Raw genomic sequence first — 19,469 nt, forward strand, 5'->3', positions numbered from 1 at the left:
TGGATGTTACAATTTACTTCATTTTGGACTTAGTTTAGGGGTAAAAAAAGCCAACAACATTAGGGGCAAAAAAAGTCAAATCACCTATTATAAATTATTTAAAATTTTAAATTCTCCGAAAAAACTTGGAATTATTTATTAAATTAATCAAAATTCATGTTTAATAAAGACTTTGTACTTTATCCTCTAATCTAGGTTATTGTTTTGGATTACAAGTTGGTCAAAAAAGATTTATATTTTCATGTTTGTCGTGGGGGTGGGTAGAGTTTGATTATACTCGTTTTGTCGTTGAACTTGGAGTTTTTGTGTGTTTATGAATATTTATTGTAACACCTCAAAATTTTGTTGTAGTGTAATTTCAGTAATTTATATTAATTAGGGGCATTTTTGGAATTTTGGACATTTAAGAGTAATTACTAGAATTTGATTATTGAACTTGGAAATTTATGTTGGAAATTGATGGTAAGAATTATTCCAAATTGGAAAATGAGGGAATTTAAGAAAATAATGGGGATTAGGAGAAAAATAAAATAAATAAAATAAAATATATTATTTTATTTTTATTTTATTTTATTTAATCATTTCCTTTTCTTTCTTTTTTTTCTCTCTTTTCTTTCTCTTTTTCTTTTCTTTCTCCTCCTCCTTTCTTCTAGCAGCCACCGAGACCCCCCTTCCTCGACCTTCATCTCTCTCTCAACTCTCTGCCATCGCTTTTCAGTCGTTGCCCTAGCCGCCGACACCCCGCACCAGTCGATCATGTTTCCACCCACACTGCACGAGAGACCCTTTGTCGATCGTTCCATCTCTCGTCCATTCTGCCCACGTCAGCATCGTCCGCTTCAGCACCACAGCCAGATCTTCAAGCCATGACAGATCTGGTAGTCGCCATCCAGCCTCTAGTCACGCCGCTCCACGTCGCTTCTCTATTCTAGATGACATCATCATCACCCTAAGCCGCCAAGACCATCCGCGTGCAGTTCCAGCTTCGTCTACTTCTATCGCCGCCTCAGTGGACACCGGAAAACGTTTCCCATCTGCAGTGATTGTGTCCATCACCGATCTGTCATTTTGGGTAAGATTTCTGCAGTCTTGGTTTATTATTTTTTTTCGTTTGATTCTTGAATACCCATCTATTTTTGGCATCAATTGGGTGATGCCCTTTGTGTTTCAGCTTTGGATCAAGTTCTTGAAGGTGTTGAGGTGTCATTCTTTGAAGTTAGAGAATTTGATTTGGGGGTAAGATTTCATTAAATAAATTAGGTTTCTTGGAGTGATTGCCCAAAAAAAAAAAGAGTGTTTGGTTCTAATTTGGTTAAACCCCATTGTGTTTGGATTTTCATAATCAAGATTTGGAATATTTGGGGGCATTGCTCATCAAGAAAGGGACTAATTTTTGGCAGAATATTGTTAAAATTTGGTAAGTTTTTGGTGAGTAGTTGATTGGTTATCTTTTGGATTAAGAGTAATTGTCTATAATTAAGTTATTAATTTTTTATTTAATTTATGTTCAGGTTGGCCAATTGAATTGAGTTTTGGAATTTATTTTAGACCAAGCCACAACTTTGGGTAAGATTATTGGGAATTATTTGGTTAACTTGGGTATTGGAACTAAGCCCTTTTTATTAATTGTAAATTGGGATTATGTTAGGCATGATTCAAGATTCATCTAAGCTAGGAGGAAATCAATTTGCTTGTAGCTTAGACATAATTTTGAGGTAAGTAATCTTACTACTGGAACTACCCTAGTGTCAGGCAATGATAATTATGATTTATCCAGGTTTAGTAGTTAACATGATATTCATGTATGCCTTCATTTACTGGGGTCTGAAAGGACTTGAGCCAGGTATTAATAATTATGGTTATTGAGGATATATTGATCGTTTGATGTTTATATATGCCTTGCTGGCATAAGGATTTAAAAGACTAAATGCGCATAGAGACGTTTGAATGCTAGGATGATTGAGTATATTATTAGGCATGATTAACATAATATAAACAATAACACTTTATTGAAAAACATCAATAATAATTTATTAATGAATAGTCAAAAGTTACATTTACTATCTATGAGTTTTAAGGCATAAAACCCAACAGTTATGATCCTAAAAATAGATCAAAATAAAGTAGATAAAAATTAGAAGAGAAGAATATGTAAAACACATATTTTGGGCTTCACGTATGAAGAAGATACTTACATGGCATATGCCCTGACATATTCGATCAGTGATTGGTTTAAAAGAGATCACAAAGATTAAAAGGACTCATGGCAGTAATCTAATGGGCAGAGGAATTGTGGTGGGCGTGTATCGAGCACATGCCTCTATTTGATTGCTCCGGTTGGCCTTCACCTCCGAGTACGAGGTCGGCCTAGCTTGGCGCATCTTTCTACTTGATTTTGGATTTTCGTTTCCTTCTAACATTTCCTTACAATTTAAGGTAAAAATTCTCTCAATTTAAACCAGTTTCTATCTACTTTTTTTTCCCAAAAGATAGGTCTTCTACTTTTTTTCATTTCTTTTTTAAAAAATGTTCTTAGTGGAGATGATTTTATTGTTTCTCCTATTATGAGTATTAGGGTTGATGCCCTAAAGTCTCGTATCCTGTAGTTTGTAAACAATTTGTACGAACGCTTGTATTGTTAATATATGATATTTACTTCACATCTTGTATTTTTGCTCAGTTTCTTGTTTTAATTTGCTTTACCACAAACCAATAAACATAAAATCTCTGGTTATCTGTATGTGACTCAAGCATGTATGTAGTGACATACAAGTGCATCATGTCTTGAGTGATAACCAAAATAGTCTGTAGTATATGGATATAGGAGGAAACCTTATCCTGGTAATGCTACGGATGCGGCCCGCTTTGTGGAATGGTCACAAGTGTTGTGACTTGTCACAGATGGTCTGATCCTGATTATTCGTGTTCGAGACATGCGAGCGGGGGCGTCCTATACAAAGAGTTTGTATAAGACCTGATCACGAAGTGTTAACGTCTCGTTATATAATACTGTTCATGACAGAGACTTCACTTCACTAGGATGACCATAAGTAACATGACCTCAATCCTAAATGAGTTGAGAACTCCTGGCATTGAGGACAGTCTTTTGATTTGTATGGGTGCGAGTGGCCAGGTCGCCAATTCAAACCTACCATTTTGGGGATTCGTCTGATTTGGGAGCTGGGAACTCAGCTACACAAGATAGTCGAAGCAGGGGTAAGTAGATAGATAACTCCCTTAAGGGCTGATTCCGGGGTTTGAACGACGTGGCGCCACACACCTTCTCTTGGCCCGAGAAGTGTTCACACATAGTTGGACTATGTTGTATTGTTCATTAGAGGAATCAGTGGTACTTAAGGAGTGAGATGTAACTACAGGTGCATAACGGTAATTTGGCCTAGCTGTACTTACGAGTATCTGTGAAGGGTCATCGTACTCATGATTGGTTATATCCAATTGACACAGAAATATATCTGTGGTAAGAAGAGTTCAGTTGTTGGTCTTTAGAGGAATGCCTGACAATTAATGGATGGTAGATTTCGTGGCTAAAGAGTTTAGTCAGCTATTCACATACCGTTGGAGCTTCGAGCCACAGGTCCATTAGGTCCTCTGGGTAGCTTGGATAAAGTCGAGAACCAGTATTTGGATTAATTTGAAATGTTCAAATTGACAAGAGAAAGTTCGATTATATATGATATAATTGGACTGGTTAATTATATATGATATAATTGGCTAAATGTATAAGATACATTATTATGGAGAAAATTAGATATAAATATGATCTATATCAAGTAGAGGAGAAAATATATGTGATATCAAACTATAGGATAAAAATATAATATGATTATATTTATTAATTAATTAGTTGTTTAATTATAAGATAATTATGCAAAATTTCATGTTCGGACATGGGTTAGTGGGCAATGTCGATTATGGTAACCGATGAGTTAAAATGAAAAATGTTTTCATTTTTGAATCGTTCAATTGATCGTCCGTCATTCGCCCAAAAGATTTCGGAAGCGCACATTGGTGAAAGAAAACGATCGCTCGATAGCCTATACAATAGTCGCTTTTCCGCCTAAACGATCGTCCACCTCGCACTAAACGATGGCACACTGTCGCTTACACGATTGGATAGCTTCTCTAAACAATCGTATAGTGTGTCGATTTAACTAAACGATCATATACCTTTTCCTAAACAATCGTTCAGTAAATCCTATACGATCGTGTAGCTCCTCCTAAACGATACGCGATAGCGTTGTTTTCCGTCCCACTTGCTTATCGCCTACACGATTCGTGTTTCCTCCATCCTCTACCAAATTCACCAAAGCCCACCCTTTGGGTTTTTACTCCGAGAATACCCGGGGCTCTCTAGTGGTGGTGTCGTCCCTGTTGCAGTCGTGAGTTCGCGTTGTTCGTGCTGCTGCAGTCGACGTTTCTACTAGGTGTTGGTAGATCTCTGGAGGTTTTCTGCTGCGTTGGAGTTCTGAAGAATGAAGATTGTCTTCAACTGGAATGGAACTCTGTCCTTTTGTTGTTTATCTTGTACTTAGCATGCCAATAATTAAGTTTTGTTTGCATAACTGTATGTGTTAATGTATATTGTTGTATTTCGGCCACGGTGAGATCGAAGCGATCCAAACGCTTTCATGGAACTCATCGATATGAGATCCTTCAATGAGTCCCTAGAATTCTATTAGTATTGTTTGATGAACATTACGTGCTTCTCAGGGCTTTGTCATTTTCTGTAACTGGTGTCCAACTTGAGTTACCCTCTTATGGCATCTTTTGTTCAATGTACTTTGAGAGCTCTAATATTCAATCGTTGCTAGAAATCCTTACAATAGTTGTCCAAAGTTTGGACGTTGCTTTCTAACCTGGCTCCATATTTCTACTAACGAACACTTGATTTTCATTGGTTTTTCCATACCAAAACCCTCTTTTAGTAACTAAGGAGGAAAAAAGAATACATTCCCGATGGGAACTGTCTTGGCTTCTGAGGCCGACATAGGTATTTTATTTTATTTTCTTTTATTGGTTATCCTCTTACTTCCATACTTCTCCCATTCCTTCTTTTCTCGTTTTTCAAGAATGAGTACTCGTAAAACTTCTTTCTTTGAGAACATAAGTAGAAGAAAGACGGTGTTGTTGGGATGTATGCTCTAAAGCCTCGTAGTTAATAGGTTATTTAAAATAATGGTTGATTATTTTATATATACAATTATCTATTAAGGAAAAATCCAAGGTTATTTCATGAGACTTAAAAAGCATGTAGTGGACATACAGGTAGACCATGTTCAAGTTATAACCTAAAAAGTCTATAGTATTTGGATACGGTCTAAATGTTACAATTGTTGTAAAGTGTTATAGTGTTACAAACGATGTGATCCAAATAGTTCATGTGGAGACTTGTGAGTGGGTCATCCTATACAAAGAGTTTGTATAAGACTAAACCGCGAAATACTTAATCTTTCTTTGTTACATCGTCGACTGCAGAGATTAATATTTTATAGGATAACCATGTAACTCAATCTCAATCTTGAATGAGTTATGAACTCCTGTCTATTAGGGTTATCCTTTGATTTTTATGGGTGAGAGTGGCACTCAATAAGCCTACCATTTTATGGACATGTCCGATTAAGGAGCTGGAAACATAGCTACACAAGATGGAATTCACTTATTCCTGCCTTTTGGATAAGTAGATGAGTAGTTCCTTTAAGTGTCGATTCAGTGTCTTGAACAAAGAGTACTCCTCTCTCATTTTCTTGAGAGGGACTTCATTTATAGTAGGACCATAAACAAATTGTTCATTAGAGAGATTAGTGGTACTTAAGAAGTAAGAGGTAATTATAGGGGTAAAACAGTAATTTGATCTAGTTGTAATTACAAACAACTCGTGAATGATTGACTTACTCATAATGGTTAAACCCATGGATGCAAAATATTCTACCGTGCGAATAATGTAGCTATGGGTTTTTAATGGAGTGATCCACAGTTAATGAATGTTGATTAATGTAATTAAAGAATTAATTAGTTAATCTCGAATCATTGGAGCTCCTAATTTGTAGGTACATTAAGTCCCCTTACTAGCTCACAACGGTAAACAAGGACTATTAGTTTTGAAAGAATTTGAATTTTTCAAATAAATTAAGGGAATAACATTAATTGTATATGATACAATCAATATAACAAAAGGAGATTTAGCATATTTGAATATGATTCAAATATTGAATTAATATGAATAAGATTCATATTATGACTATAGGTTAATAGTTTAATATGAAACATATTAAAACTATAGTTGATAAATTAATATGAATTAGATTCATATTGAAACCATATGTTAAAATTTAATATGAAAGAGATTATATTAAAACTATATTTTATGAGAGAGATGTGCATATGAATATGATTTAAATGTACATTTAATTAAATATGAGATATTTAATTTAAAAATCAATTAATTAATTAATTAATTTAATTAAATGAGTTTGATTTCATTTTAATTAAAATAAAAGAAGTGGAAGTTATTTTTAATTGTTTTTCCACTTTCCGAATTAAGAAGTGGGAAGTTTATTTTATAATTATTGGTTATTGCAAAGAAGGTGATTTACTCTTTCAATAACACTCTTCCTCTCAATTCTCTCAAAAAAAAAAAATCACAAAAGAAGAGTTCTCTATGAAAATTTTCTCCTTCACAAAATAATATTCTCTCACTTTGTCAAAAGTTAGTTCCCATAACTGGTCCTTGCCAAGAGAATAGTAAGGAAGACCCTATGGTGACGTCACGATATTATTCGTGAAAGATTGGTTTGTTAAGAAAGAAGAAGATACAAAAAAAAATGAAGAAAAGGTTCTTCAAAGGTATATTCTTTCTTCTTCTCTGTAAAATTAACTTTTATTTCATGCTTAACTCTTACCACATTATGAATGCATATTGTGTTTTCTATTCTGTATTCTAATTTTCAAAAGCAAAATTGAAATCAAAGTGATTGTTCGCTTCTGTTGTGGGAATCGATCCCTTCAAGTGTTAGGTCTTCCTAAGCTTATTCTAACATTGATACACAGAACCTTACTCAAGACCTTGCTAAAAAAGAACAATTCAAGTATGAAGTTAAATGATTATCACTGTTATTTTTCCTTCCTCGGGCCAATCTTGACTTTAATGGCTATTTCTAAACTTAAACTTCCTAATAAGTTTCCTTTCCCCATTCTCAGTTGTTTGTCAAGATCTCTGCTTTAAGCATGAGCTTGATCGTCCACATCAACTCCTTTCAACAGATTCATGTCGAATTGGTCCAAGTTCAAGCCAACTTAGCAAACTCTTGAAGAGGTGAAAGGTGAGCTTTACATCATCAAGATTAGTTCCTAAAGTAGGGTTAGTCAGCTTAAGGCTCAATTGAGTGAGGCTAAAGAATACATTGATTCAACAAACTACCTAGCTAATACATTTAAGGAAAACATAAAGATATACAAAAATTCAAAACGAAGTTAAGGAATTCGAAATTAACTATTGGCGTAAGAAATCCTCTCATCAATATCCTGGTTAGGTTCATTCATTCCTATGTGATGTTTACATTAGGTGTTGTGATAATCCTGATCTTTTACTTTGCCCGATGACTTTGAAGGGGGTGAAGGGACTAATACTAGTGATGGTACCGGGAAGATGAATTTGGGTCAAGAGAGTGCTTAACTTTCATGCTTTTCACTTCTACGCATTGTTCTTACGTGCTTTGAAGTTTATTCTTTTTTTATATCATGTTATGTTAGTCATGGGCCTCGCTCTTATTTTTCAATGAAGCTTTTGTTTCTACTTCTAAAATAGGAATAACTTTTTGTACGAGCTTCATTATTCTGAAAACAACAAACCAAGGCTCGCCTCGGCTTCGACCTCTGAGGTCGAGGCAAGAATACTTTTGAATGATTATGGACTTATCTAAAAGGCAAGTTTTGCAGAAAGAACAATTAATTTCCAATTTGGCCTCCCCCTCAGACACCAAGGCCTAGGCGGCACAAATCTTTTCAGTTTCAATTTGGCCTCTTCCTCGGCGACTAAGGCCAAGGGAGGCACAATTTTCTTCAGTTCCAATTTTCCCTCTTCCTCGGCCACCAAGGCTAAGGAGCGCATAAATCTCTTCTGTTCCAATTTGGTCTCTTCCTCGGCCACCTAGGCCAAAAAGGGCTCAAATCTATTCAATTTCAATTTGGCCTCTTCCTCGGTCACCAAGTCCAAGGAGGAAACAAATTTCTTCACTTCCAATTTAGCCTCATCCTTGGCCACCAAGGTCAAAGAGGACACAGAACTCCTTCGATCCCAATTTGGTCTCTTCCTCGGCCACCAAGGCCAAAGAGGGCACAAATCTCTTGAGTTTCAATCTGGTCTCTTCCTTGGTGATTTTACTATGAAAGTGTTATTTTTCCTAACTTAATTCGGACTCGTTCATGGATTTTACATATTTATTGTGTTATTTTATAGATATTGAGCAACTAAGAGGTAGAACAGGTCATCGGAGCCGAAATGTGATAAAAAAAAAAAAAACAAAATAGAGCTCTGTAGCATCAAACCATGAAGAAAGGAATAAAAATGACCAAATCGCCCCTGCTGAGCATCGCAACGCTCTCTTTTACACTGTGTTTTACGCTGTCAACCCAGAGCAGCTTTTCATGTAGCGTTGCAATGCTGCTTTGGGGTGTAGCTACGCTCTATATTTTGACAGACACGGAGGGCATCGCTATGTCGAGGCTTACGCCATGGAAACTAGAAGCCAATGTAGTGACATTTGACCTTTTGTATAAATGAGATTTTTGTCCGATTTAGGTCATTCTAGCTTGTGCTTTCAGCCCCAATCCCATTTTCTCTTCTCCTCTTCTCCTTCTCTTTGTAATTCTTTGTTCTTGGGTGTATTTGATGATTGTAAAGCTTATCTTGGACCGATCACGTGGCTAAGGTGAATTGCTAGCTTAGGTCTAGGTGAAACCCATAGATCCGTTGTGATTATTTTTTGCTCTAATCTATATTTCTCTTTGATTTTCTATGGTTCTTGAATGTACATTTACTTCTATGCTTAGATCTATGATTGGTTTGACCACCCATCATATCTTCTTTGATTGCTAGAGATTAGGAATACTTTAATGTGTTTTTAATGTCATTGGGGCAAAATTCTAAAGCATGCTTTTGTGAACTTCTAAATTAACTTGAGCAATTATTTTTGTAGTATTGTATATAATTCAAGAACAAATTAGTAACCTAGGTTATCCATTTTATTAATCGTCTTAATGAGAACCCACTAAATTTCTATAGACTAATTGAGAAGTAGTTAGGATAATTATAAGATTTCTATGGACGCTATCAAACCCAATTAATCGAGCATTTATTTTAATTAATAATTATGGTGCTTGCTTTGGCTATCCGGACAAGTTGACTAAGTACATTAAATTGAAAGAGATAACCCTTAGTAATCCTATGATCAATTGAGCATTTGGTGGATCCTAAGTTATGAGCTAGGAGTTTCTTTTACTTTTCCTGCACTTTTATCTTCTTGCAATTTAAATTTTGTAATTTACATTTCTGCATTTTATTTAGCTCACACATTATCACTATCCAGTCAAAAACCTCCTATTTTTACTATTTTTCATATACCAATTTAATTTTGAGATATTCTATCTTAGGTTCCTTATGGTTCGACCCCAGACTTGTCGTTTATGTTACTTAATAGTATAAATAGTAGACTCGGTGATTTATAAATATTATTTGATTTTTATTCTTTTGTAAGAGACACCAAAAGGTAAGATCATTTGGTCCACCAAGGCCAAGGAGGGCACAAATTACTTTAATTTCAATTTGGCCTCATCTTCGGCCACTAAGGTCAAGGAGGGCATAAAGCTTTTTAGTTCTATTTTGGGCTATTCCTCGGCCACCAAGACCAAGGAAGGCACATATTTCTTTCCAATTTGGCCTTATCCTCAACCATCAAGGAGGTCACAAATATCTTCAGTTCTTCCTCGGCCACTAAAGCCAAGGAAGGCACAAATTTCTTTAGTTTTAATTTGGCCTCATCCTCGGTCACAATGGATAGGCACAAATATCTTCAGTTCTAATCTGGCCACCTCTTCCTCAGCCACCAAGGCTAAGGAGAGCACAAATTTCTTTGGTTTTAATTTGGCCTCTTCCTCGGCCACCAAGGCCAAGGAGGGCACAAGTTTCTTTAGTTTTAATTTGACATCATCCTCAGCCACCAACAAGGGTACAAATATCTTCAGTTCTAATTTGGCCTCTTCCTCGTTTGCGAAGGCCGAAAGCACAAATTTCCTTAGTTTTAATTTGGCATCATCTTCGTGTTGGGGTTGATACCCTAAACTCTCGTTGGGTCCTGTAGTTTGTAAACACCTGTATTGAAAAAACACTTGTGATGTAATAATATGAGATATTTTCTTCACTGTTGTCTATGAAACGTGAGATATTTTATTTGCATTTACCACAAATCAATAAACTAAGATCCCTGGTTGTTGTTGTAACTTAAGCATGTATGTGGAGACATACAGGTGGATCATGCCTTAAGTGATAACCAAAATGGTCTGTAGTATATAGATATTAGAGGGAAATCTTATCCTGGTGACACTACGGATGTGACATGCTTTGTAGATAATTGCAAGTTTTGTGACGTGCTACAGATGGTCTGATCCTGATCATTCATGTGGAGACATGCAAGCGGAGGCGTCCTATACAAAGGAGTTTGTATAAGACCGAACCACAAAGTGTTATAGTCTCATTATATAACGTCGTCCATGCCAGAGACTTCACTTCACTAGGATGACCAAAGGTAACATGACCTTAATCCAGAGTGAGTTAGGAATTCCTACCTTTGAAGGTGGTCCTTTGATTTACATGGGTGCAAATGGCCAGATTGCCGACTTAAACCTACCACTTTGAGAATTCGTTTGATTGGGAGCTGGGAACTCAGCTACACAAGATGAAATTCACTTCTTCCCCGAAGTAGGGGTAAGTAGATAGATTGCTCCCTTAAGGACTGATTTTGGGGCTTGAACGATGTGACGCCACATACCTTCTCAAGGCCAGAAAAGTGTCCACTCATAGTAGGACTATGATATATTATTCATTAGAGGGATCAGTGGTACTTAAGGAGTTAGATGTAACTAGAGGTACAAAACGGTAAATTGGCCCAACTGTACTTACGAGCATCTGTGAAGGGTTATCGTACTGCTGATTGGTTATATCTGATGGACACATAAATATATCTGTAGTGAGAAGAGTGCAGCTATTGGTCTTTAGTGGAGTGCCCGACAGTTAACGAATGGTGGATCTCGTGACTAAAGAATTCAGTCAACTATTCACGTACCATTGGAGCTTCAAGCTACAGGTCCATAAAGTCCCCTTGGTAACTCAATGAATTCAAGTTGAGAATCAGTTTTTGGGTCAGTTTGAAGTGTTCAAATTGATGAAAGGAAGTTTAATTATATATGATATGATTAAACTAGTTCAATTATATGTGATATAGTTGACATTTATAAGATACGTTAATTAGAGGAAAATGATATAAATATGATTTATATCAAGTAAAGGAGAAAAAGAATATGGTTTAAATGTTACATATGATGTGATATTAAAACTATAGGTTATAAATATAATATGATAAGTTAGTTATTATATTTATTTATAATTAAAAAAATTATGAGATAATTGTTGGTGGTTTCTCCTTAACCGTGCGTGAAAGTGGGAGGTTTTATTCAATTTTCATAACTGAAGAATAAAATGAAAAATGTTTTCATTTTGGAAGAGAATCGCTAAATCGCTTCATTTGAGTACACAGCCAATCGTTTAGCTCACGAGAGACTGTACGACAACCTTCTAAGCTTTTGACGAAACGATCGTGTACAAATTATTTAAACGGTCGTGTAGCATTTTACTAAACGATCACATGGCTAGCGAGTTTCTTTAAATGATTGTGTCAACGATCAAACCTGTTTTACTAAACGATCATGTACATTTACTAAACGATCAAGCACCACAGTCTATACAATTGACAGTATCCTTCTCCCACTTGCTTGGTCGTTAGTGTGATCATTGTTTCCTCCTTCTCTCTACCAAATCCAACAGAGCCCATACCTCCTGGATTCTTGCTCCGAGAATACCAAGGTTACTAAGTGGTGGTGTCTGAAAGGTTGCCTGTTCCTGGAGAAGTTTGTTCGCGATTGACCAGACGGTTGGGTTGACGTTCTAAGCCACAGCGAGAGGTGTTGTTCCAAAGTCTTCACGAGAGCGAGAGGTCTGTGAAAGAAAAGTTCTTCAAATGTATGTCTCTCGTCTTCTTTTGTATTTATTTACTAAAGCATGCCGTAATTTGTTAGAATATGCATAATTGGTTTGTATGTTTGTGAATGCTTGTAATTCTGTCACAATGAATTTGGAATGATCTTGCTTCCGCTCATGTGTTCTCTTTAATAAGAGATTCTTCACCTTAGCCACCAAGGAGCGCACAAATATCTTCAGCTCTAATTTGGCCTCTTTCTCAGCCACCAAGACCAAGGAGGATACAAATTTCTTTAGTTTTAATTTAGCTTATTCCTCAGCCACCAAGGCCAAGGAGGGCACAAATCTTTTTCTAAACCTTCAGAGGCTCTATCTCATGGGTGATTGGATTTCACCTCGGCCTCTTTCCTCATACGTTGCTTCTCTATCATTGGTTTTCTCAAGTAAGTTTCGAGAGTTATTCAATTTTCTATTTTCTACTATCCTAGATTCCACCTCAGCTCGCCCTCGGTGGTGCCTCAAATCGGCTTCAACTTGGCCTCGGCTCTCTATAGATAAGGCTTAATTCTTTTCCAGATCTGCAATTTTCTCCTCTGCCTTTTCCCTTGGGGTCCAAGGTCGGGACGGGTTCTAAATAAACTAATTATTCCCTGATCGACTTGTAACCTTTCGAGGTTGCCTATCTTGGTCAGAAATGCTACTTCCTTGTTGGCTCATTCTTTCCTTATTCACCGATGTATTACAGATTCTTTGCAGATTACACGCGTTCCCCACGAACGGTGCCAACTGTTGATGGTAAAATCCGGCCAAGCAAACTCACCTGACTTTGACGTGTCACCAACGGTAAAATTATAATTTGAAGAAGAGGTTACTTGCAAAACAATTAGAAAAATAACACAACAATGTGGGTGTTTTCCATAGACACTCCAATGTTTTAAGTCGATATTTGTACAAAGATCAAGGTAAGTAGTTTTTAGGGAGAGTTGGACTTACCTTTTGCATGACTATCATGCTCTATTTATAATGAAGTTCAGGGGTCTTCCTTGTCCCTTTAGGATTTGATATCTACTTCCTTTTCTTATTTGAAATCTAGACACTCAGAGTTGGATTTGCCACTAGGGATGTTCCAAAATTGAGGCCCAGTCCAGATCGGCCACTTGTGAGGGATCTACTAGGCTTAGCCTCGGTCAGACTCTGCCTTAGTCTCTGAGGCCGAGGGGGGCCTACTGACCATTGAGGCCCAACTAGCCTCGGCCTGCTGAGGCCCAATTGGCCTCCACCTCAACCTCTGAGACCCAGTCTCCCTATTTGTTAAGAACTCTATCAGACCCGTTTCCTTAGGTCATATTACTTGTTTGGTGTGTTGTGGCCTAGGCGCTGAGACGTCATTGGCAGCTATTTCAAAACGGCCATTGAGAGTCTATTGGCTGCAACATTTCTTCTTTTTGACTTCAAAGCGCCCAACATGCCCAATTGCCTCAATATTTTCATCAAAACATCCAAGTTGCTCCAAATGCTCAAAATCCACAATTTAATACGAATAATCTCATGAAATTCATTATTTTAACCTCAAAACTAGCATAAAATAAGTCCTAGGGATAGAAAACAAAAACTTGTTAATTTATAATACTTTTAAAGATATCTCTATCAATATTTTCATAGACATTTTTATCATCACAAGATGATGAACATATAAAACTTTAAGAATAAAACCAAAAATATTTTTTCCTCTTTATTTCGAATTTTGGACAATTCAGAATGATCGAGTTATTTCTATTGTTTTAATAAGTGCATGCATGCTCCTTTTTTCACCAAATGCTAAACTTTTATTTACTTCTTAGTTTAGTGAGTAGTCATGTTCAACTATTATTATTTACTTCAATCGAAGATTCATATAGTGCCATTCGTATAGAACTGATGCCTTTTTTTTGTTCAGATACCTTCTTCCGTTGTTCCTCTGTTATTAATGAGGACTTAAAAGAATTTTGGAATTTTTGGTTTGGTGGTTCAATAAATTCTTTTTTATTAGTATTTTAAAAAAAGTATTCCCATGCATTTATATAGTTATGTACTTCTATTGATAATTCAAATATGTTAAAATCAAATTAATAATTTAATTAACAAAATAATTAAAAACCTTCCAATTTTAAGAATGAAACCAATACCACCCAGAGTAATATTTGGTTGCACTCATTATATGAATAATATCATTAAAAATATTAGAAAATACATAACTTTGTATACATGAGAGAATGAGTTCAATAACTTTACATTGTCTCCTTAGGACAATTTTAATCACTCTCGTGCTCGAGTTTCGTGAGTAATTATCTCTCAAGATAGAACAAATTATCTTTCTTATGGAAGCAAGACCTTGTTCACATGATCCAACGAACTATGCTTAGTAGAAATAAATTAAACTTGAACAAATTTATAAAAGAGAGAAATTTTATGGTTGTGAAAAATTTTAAAATGCAATTTGAAGAAGAGATATAATAATAAACTAATTCGTGGTCATTCGAATAGTCGTGTCTCTTCTTCAATGCAACTCATAGAAATAAAATGATGCAACCCCACACGAATAATCACATACCATTTATTCCAACAATCCCCCAAAAATAGTCAGTTGACAATTTAAGATAAAAGGAAAAAGAAAACATGCAGTATTTTCCTAATGAAGAATCTACTTCAGGATAAGTAGTAAAACTTTGAACTTTCCCTAGTGAACATTAATCGAGTTTACTTGGTTAATCAGTGGACTTGATATCTTGAACTGACAATTGTCTAGAGTAAACTAACATAATAGAAGTCACACAATTTCTCATTCTAACAAAACTAGTTCTCATAATTATGTTCATTTTGGCCTTGAATACCACCTGGTCTCATGAGCGTTTCAGATAATTCACCTTAAAAATTCTCATTGAAGCAGCCTCTTCACACTCACATAGGTTATTCCTAAAGAACATCATGTGCACTTTTTTCATCAATAATTATTCAACCACTTATAAAAATCATTAAAAGCATAATGCTTACCCTAAAACCACACTTGCACTATCTCGTTATCCTTAGAATGGGTCAAAATTAAAAACTTTAATGCAGTGCTCATTATGTTATCGAAGGATCGGTTGGTCCGTTAAACCAAGATCTTGGGATCTCCAGTCAACTAGGTTGGGTTGCTTCTTTGGTTAAATTTTTAAAATTCAAGATTTTAATCTCATTCTCCTTGATGAACTTTTCAAACAACTCTCTAATTAGGCCTTTAGATAGTGAATTTGCAATATTATCTTTTGATCTTACAATGTAAATTGTGATAATTCCACAAAAAAAAATACACTACAAGAAAAAGAAGCTCCCTCGATGCCTAAATCTGCCATCGAGAGCTCGGTCGCCAGGAGATAGGGTCTCTCCCGACGACGTAAAGCAACTTCCGACGATGTAAGGGCTCATCGAGAGTTCCTAAGGAACTCCCAATGATTAAATCACTGCATCAGGAGATAAGACCTATCTCCCGATGTGCTAATTTAATCATCGGACGGAGTTCCTAACGGTCATCGATAGCCTTCAGGAGATCTGATCTGGTATATACCCAGATCGCAGCCTCCCTTCTTCCCCATTTACCCCAATCTAAAACCCTAGCATGTCGCCGCCTGCCTTGCCGTTCGCCTGTCGTCGCCGCTCGCTGCTGTTGTCGTCGTCGTTCATGTCTCTTCGTCGTTGCCTGCCGTCTCCGCTCGCGTCTCTTCGCATGCCTTGTCGTTCGCCATCCTTTGCCATTCACAGATCTCTAGTCGTCCGCCATTCGCAGATCTCCGCTTGTCTTTCGTTCATTTCCTTTTGTGTGCCTTCGTTGTTCGCAGATCTCTGTCGTTTATTTCGTAGATCTTCGTCGTTCACCTGTCGTCCGCTGCTCCGGTGTCCTTTGCAAGCTTTCAACAGGTTCGCCCACGTCCATTTCATTTTCTTTCTCTTATTTTGCGAATTCAAGCTATTGTTTCATTTCTCATGAATTTGAAATCCGATTACTCTTTGAGATCTGATTACTATTACTTTGATTTATTGTCATTTAGCATCTATCTCTCTTGTTGTTCTTTAAATTAAATCTAATATTTCTAGCATAGGTTTTTTTTTCCTTTCTTGTTGCCCTAATTGAGATTGACCCATTTCATTACGTTACAATTTCTGCAATTTAGTGGATTGCGGATGTTATTGTGGATTGTGGATTGTGGATGTTACAATTTCTGCAATTTGGTGGATTGAGTCTTTTTTTTTTTCCTTTTAATTCTTAAAGTTAGAAATTTAGTGACTTGTTTGACTAAAACTAATTAAAAATATATTTCAAATTTATTATGATGTTTGTGTATATGACTAAAACTTCTATTGAAAATTCTATGAACATTTAATCATCACTCTTCTTAAAAGTTATGTCATGGTCTCTGATGATAAGCATGGATAGGAAACTAATTTTAGAAGTTGATGATTTTCTTGAGTTTTCTTTTTGAAGCCTAAAATTTCTTGAGTTCTAATAATTGTATAAAGTAGTTCACTCTGGCTTAACCTAAATCAACTATTCAAGGCGGTACTTGTGAAAGACTTGTCCGTTCTCTCTTATAGAATATGATAATAGTGTGTTCATTTGTTAAGAGAGTTTAAATGGATTCTTCTCAAAAGATAAACATGAAGAGGTGGATATTCAAAATAATAACGAGAGGGTAACTGACGTATGTTATTTAGTTTGTGAGATGTTCGACATATGTATAATTAAAACGATACATCACATAGTATTCACATTTGTTAATTCAACTAACTTAATGAAGGAAAATTCAACTCTATACCCCTAAAAATACTTTGATTTTCAAACCAAATCAATAACATCAGTGCCAAAAAATAGGATCCTTTTTACTTATTACTTAATTTTGGACTTAGTTTAGTCTTTAGTCCTTTACAACAAGTACATCACAAAAATTCAAAATTGAAAAGTATAAGTCCTGTCTAATAACAATTGTACTTAAGAAAGATGCAAATCATGGTAAGAAATATAGAAGAAATATGCTTCTAAAAAGTGAAAGCATACAATCACATTCCTAAATGCTCATTATTTTTTTTAATACAAATATACTCCACGGATGTTGTGTATACACAAGTCAAATCACCTATTAGAGATTATTTAAATTTTTAAATTCTCTGAACAAACTTAGAATTACTTATTAAATTAATCAAAATTCATGCTTAATAAAGACTTTGTACTTTGTCTTCTAATACAAGTTATTGTTTTGGATTACAAGTTGGTCAGAAAAGATTTATTTTTAAGGATGAATAAAGAATGGATTGAACTAAGGAATAAGTTATCAGTGGAGTATAAAGAATGAGTATCTCAGTTTTTAGATATGGCAAAGTTTCATGTTAATGATTCTTGACGAATAAGATATTCATGCAAGAATTGTATGAATTCAATTTGGAAAAAATTAGATATCGTGGAACGGTATCTATTAACATATGGAACATCTCCCTCATATTGTGAATGGGTATATCATGGAGAGCCAGTAAACTTATCTAGAGATTTTGTAAGTCATATAACTCATTCAATACACAATGTTGAAGTAGATAGTATTGAGGGTAATGTTGTAGTAGAAAATGAGATGTTGAATCTTAAACGATCTACAAGTTTCAATTGAAAATGATCTACAAGATGTTGAGAATGAAATGTCCTCTAATGGTCAAGAAAGAGATACCACGAACTTATTCAAGGATTTAATGACTGAAGCATGTAGTGAACTATACCCTGGTTCTTCGCAATTTTCGTCCTTGAACTTTTTAGTGAAGTTGATGCATATCAAAGTTCTCAACGGTTGGAGTAACAAATTATTTGACATGTTACTGGAATTGTTAAAAGCAGCGTTTCTAGCTAGCACCACTATACCTACCTCCTTTTATGAAGCTAAGCAAAAATTGTGTTATTTAGGCCTAGGCTATGAGTCTATTCACGCATGCAAATATGATTGTGTTGTGGAGGTGGGTAGAGTTCGGTTATAATCATTTTGGAGTTGAGCTTGTTGGATTTCATGTGTTTTTTTATGTTTATGAGCGTCGGGAATGTTGTGGGGGATGGGTAGAGTTTGATTACACTCGTTTTTCTTGTTCTGCCATTGAACTTAGAGTTTTTATGTGTTTATGGATGTTTATAAAGTTTGAACGTATTGTGGGGGGTGTGTTCATTCGGTTATAATCGTTCTTGTCTATAAAAGATTATGACATTTGAATGTTTTTGTTTTATTGTAGGATGTTATTCGGAGATGAGGTTGGACGATTATTCAAGATGCTGTGTTCCAGACGTTGTTTTCTTTTCTGTATTTATTGACATTGTTTTCATTTTATTTCTTCCATGTATTTCTTTCTTTTATTTAGTATCGACTTTGTTTTATTGTAGGATCATGTAACTTTTCATTTATTTATTGTAGTATGGACTTCATTTTTTTTTTTTTATTTATTATGTGAATTTGTTTGAGTTGGTTAATGATGCTTTACAAGTTATTCAGATCAAATTTCAAAAAAATTACAAGTGATAAATTAAAAAAATTTAAAAGTCAATATTCAACCAATGAAGGAACTCTCTACGCATATTTTAGCATGTCAAGAGTTCCCGCAACTTTCGACGAATAAAATAGGTCGTCGGGAGTTCTAGAATTCCTGACGCATAGAACAGCGCGTCGGAAGTTTGTAGAACTACCGACGCATAAAACAGGTCGTCGGGAGTTTTTCTAGAACTCTCGACGCATAGAATAGGGCATCAAGAGTTCTAAGAGTTCTAGAACAACTCCCAACGGCCTGTTTTATGCATCCGGAGATCCTCTCCCAACGGATTTTTCCCGACCAAACTCCTGCGATCCATCTGTCGTCGGGAGATCTTCTCCCGACACAATTGCCACCCTTTTCCGACGATTTGAGGCGTCGTGAGAAGTGTGATTTCTTGTAGTGATAGTTGCCTGTTTGTATTATGTCTTTGCCATATGTATCAAGATTTATTATTATTCACTAAAAGGGTATAGGTTGTATCCACACTTTAACCCATCAAAATTTTGTAGTCAACTCAAATATATCCAACCTTTTTTAAAATTGTCTTCCAATGTTCTAAACTTGGATTATATCGGTTTGGGAATAGATACTTTTTCCAAATATTTCCCACGCACCCCTACAATAACATAAAATT

General features: G+C 35.6%; 1 long non-coding RNA gene across 11 annotated transcripts; it reads left to right on the top strand.

Annotated features, from left to right (window-relative positions):
- The first annotated feature begins 546 nt into the window (after positions 1–546).
- Positions 547–18,747, top strand: LOC120082519 (uncharacterized). 11 transcript variants are annotated; one of them, XR_016531497.1, is made up of 9 exons: positions 573–1,072; positions 1,172–1,236; positions 1,348–1,417; positions 1,512–1,566; positions 1,649–1,715; positions 6,729–6,864; positions 7,219–7,340; positions 8,477–16,201; positions 18,542–18,747. It is a non-coding gene; the product is annotated as an uncharacterized LOC120082519 (long non-coding RNA). The 11 variants fall into 11 exon arrangements; XR_016531495.1 differs by having other exon boundaries at positions 6,729–7,340; XR_016531494.1 differs by having other exon boundaries at positions 7,219–16,201.
- The last annotated feature ends 722 nt before the right edge of the window (positions 18,748–19,469 follow it).

Source organism: Benincasa hispida, chromosome 8 (genome assembly GCF_027475165.1).
Source record: "Benincasa hispida cultivar pf3 chromosome 8, pf3_genome.v1.1, whole genome shotgun sequence".
NCBI lineage: Eukaryota > Viridiplantae > Streptophyta > Magnoliopsida > Cucurbitales > Cucurbitaceae > Benincasa > Benincasa hispida.